Source organism: Medicago truncatula, chromosome 3 (assembly GCF_003473485.1).
Source record: "Medicago truncatula cultivar Jemalong A17 chromosome 3, MtrunA17r5.0-ANR, whole genome shotgun sequence".
In the NCBI taxonomy this organism is placed as follows: domain Eukaryota; kingdom Viridiplantae; phylum Streptophyta; class Magnoliopsida; order Fabales; family Fabaceae; genus Medicago; species Medicago truncatula.
The window spans coordinates 55,201,327-55,205,051 of NC_053044.1; positions in this window are offsets into that span (position 1 = coordinate 55,201,327).

Genomic DNA, 3,725 nt, shown 5'->3' on the forward strand with positions numbered 1-3,725 from the left:
CCCAAGTGAGTTACCAGTTCGAATCCATAAGAACAACTCATGTTTGTCCAGTAACCTCTATCCCCTATGAAGTGACCAGTTCGAATCCATAAGAACAACTCGCAGTTGTCTGTTTGTTTCATTCCCGGTCAAGTGGCTAGTTCGAATCCAAGAACAGCTTGTACCTGTCCAACTTGTTTCTAGTTTCCCGTTACTCTGCTATTCACTATCTTTGTCAATGTCTACCAATCCCGCAATGGATACGACATATTTTGTTAATTCCAATCCCCATGAGGTCTTGCATTCATAATCCAAATGATGCATGGCATGCATATTATTTGAAAATGGGTAGGCGTATTTTTACGTCCAAACACAGTGCAAATGCTAATATTTAAGTATCTTCGTCCTGTCAAGCCAAAGACTCCGTCTCTTGACTCTCCAGACAAAGAAACTTAAATAGGGGCAGCTGTTATACCCTGTTTTTGGACCTAAAAATACTGGGCCCAATTTCATTTCAAACTTTGTCAATTATCAAAATTCAACTGCACAGTTCAAATTGTCTCTGCCTCGCAGTATTTTCAATCACAATTTTACCTGTGTTTTTCTTGCATAAAACCTTTTGAAATGTCTTTACTTGTCTTGTAAGTCACTCAAAAGTGTCTCTGAATCATTACATTGCTTTTTCTACAGTTTATTTCAAAATTTGCAAAAAGTCATGCAGAAGGGTATTTTGGTCATTTCCTGCAGTGGGACCCATTTTCATCCTTGTGACTGTCTCTGAGTCTTTTCAAATTCATTTTTTTAACTTTTCATCAGTAAACCCTGTTTAAATTCATTTCAAACTCGCATCTGAGTCAGTGTCAGAGTCAATTTGAGTTGGTTTAGGTCATTTTTAGCCCTAGGGGCATTTTGGTCATTTCACATAAAAATTTGGCATAGAGAGGTTACTTTGAAGTACCTCATTTAGGCCATTGGTTCGTTTTAGTCCGTTTTGTCAATTTTATTTTTGTTTCGCTTTACGTTTAGTCAAATTACATATTTTAATTCTTTTTTTTATTTTTTTCTTTGCATTTTAATCCTTCAACTTTTTAAAATTGCATTTAGGTCCAAGTTGTCCAATTCTCTTTTATTTTTGAGTCTGTTTTACAATTGCAGTCCAGTCCTTGTCATTTTCACAAATTTGCAGATTGGTCCTTAAATAAAAATAGCAAGCAGCGCCCAAGTGAGCAAGTCCAGGATACGTGTCAGTTCTCCATTGGCCAAACAGTACACTTGTCAGCTATAAAAGCAACACAGTGGCAATGAATTTCACACGTTTTTCCATTCATCAAGTGCCAACTCATAAACACAGAGTCACACTCTCTCTCTTGTCAGTTACCAATCAAAAAACAGAAAAAGCTTCAACATTCATCAATGGCGTAAACCTAACCTTTTCCAGAAACAGAAACTACACAAATTCAAGCTATTTTTTCAGGGATTCTCAGTGATTCTTTGAAGAATCATCATCATTGAATCAATATCTTCGCAATTCAAGGTGCGAATTCGCCAAAGGCAAACTCCAGCACCGATCACGAAGATACAGTGAGGAAGACGAAGAAGAAAGAAAGACAGTGAAGGTTTAAACCGGCGAAGAAGACGATAAAGCAAGAAATCAGCAAGAACACCGGTTTATTTCCGGATTCAAAGCCAAATCACATAGCATCAGAGATTGAAGTTTTCCGAAGAATTTCTCCATTAAAGGTTTCAACCAAAACCTTAGGTAAAACTCATAATCTTTTTCAAAAGCAATATCACTGTTAAACCTAAAAATCACGCAAGCAAAACAGATCCAAAATTTCCAGAATTCAAAGCCAAAACCGTAACCGTAAACACAAAACCTAGATCCATAAGGATCTAAGTTTTGAAAGCAAGAACAAACATCAAAGAGGTATAAAACAACGAAATGATGTAGATCTTCAAGGATCTAAACGTTTTCTTTCAAAAAATCAAAATCAAATTCAAAGCCGTACGGCAAATTTCCCGATCTACATCGTTTCGAATTGAATTTGAAAAAACAACTGCTGGATTCGTGTTTAGGGTTAAAGGACGAATTGATTGATGAAGAAATCTTGAAATTCTGGAAATTTTAGGTCACCGGAGTTCATGAACTCGCCGGAGAAGATGAAGTTTCCGGCGGACCTTCAAGGTCTCCGCCGTAGCTTCATCCTCGCCGGCGGCGAGGTTAGTGAGAGGTGAGGGAAGAGAGAAGAACTTAGAGAGAGAAAGGGGAGTGAAAAATGAAGAAAACCGGAACCTCTTCCCTTATATAGCCAGTGAACCGGACCGGTTTATTTCCGGTCCAGTCCCCCTTGTTCCTGGCCGTTTGATCTAGGGTTTCAGAATCCTAGATCAATCGTGTGGCTCCTGTACAATCTGTCTTTTTGAGTGTGGGCTTTGGGTTTGGGCTTAGTCTGCTTTCACGTTTTTTTGCTTTTTTTGCTACTTGCACCATACTTGCCTGCTGTTTACACCCTTTGTTCATGTTAATTTTCATCAATAAATTCCAAGAAATTTACCATGTCATTTCACTATTTTTCTTGATAATTTTCAGTGGTATTTTACTTGGAAAAGTTGATAAAAATTTTAGTGTTGTTTTGTCAAGGGTCTTTACTATTTTAAGTCATTTTTCTCGCATTTCTACCCGTTACTTCATGTACATAATGTTCGTGTTCGTCATGTTTGATTTGCATACTATTCCATGTGAATTTTGCTACTGTTTGCTATGCATATGTCACTGTTTTGATGTGTTGAGTTTTGTTCTTGCATCATGCGCATTATTCATCACATGTTTCCGGCTTATTTTCACCGTCATTTTAACCGTCTTATGCCATACTTTCTTCTATCACTTTATGCCATTTTCTTTTTACCATTTTCTACTAACATTTCCTTTCATATTGATCACTTCATAGCACTTCATTATCTTCACTATTGCCTCCGTTAGTTTAGTTTTCTTTTTTTTACAAATTGTAATTCATTCGGTGATGTAATATTTTACCATTGGTTTGTAGCTTGGCAAAGGGGCCATAGAATGTATTTAGGCAATGTTGTAATATGGACTATGGACACTATGACGCACCGACACGCACACACTCACCTTAGATGTATGTATAGGAGTGTATGGTTAGGTGAATGCTTAGGTTTTAAACCCTTAGAGAAAATCCATCTTTTTTCAAAAAAAAAACAATTGAACTTCACTTCAAAAATTTTCATAATAAATATGAAGTCAACACTTCATTTTTTTTCCTTTCTTTTTTCTTAAGAAAAATTCAATTCATCTTAATCATTTAGACTTTCTTTTTAATCACTAATCAAACCTCACTTTTTTGCTAAATCTAATGCCCTCGAGGCCTCTCATCCCTATTCTTCAAAATCTCTTTTCAAACTTAAAATCAACCAACAAAAACAAAAAACCATTTTTTGAGCAAGAACTACGCCGGTTTTGATCCCGTAAAACGGTACGTAGGCAATGAGTCAAAACTCATCCAAGCCGAAATAAAAATCAAATTCTACCTCTTCTCACCTCCATTCTTAACTAATCACACCTTCTTTTTTACAAATAAGCAATAAAATTAAAGCGTAGAAATAAACTTAGGAAAGCGGTTCTTATGGAATACCATAATCGCTCCGGGTGCCTAACACCTTCCCGTAGCGAAAACGACCCCCGAATCCGGAAACTCAAGGGTTTTTCTCCTTTTACCCTTCCCAAG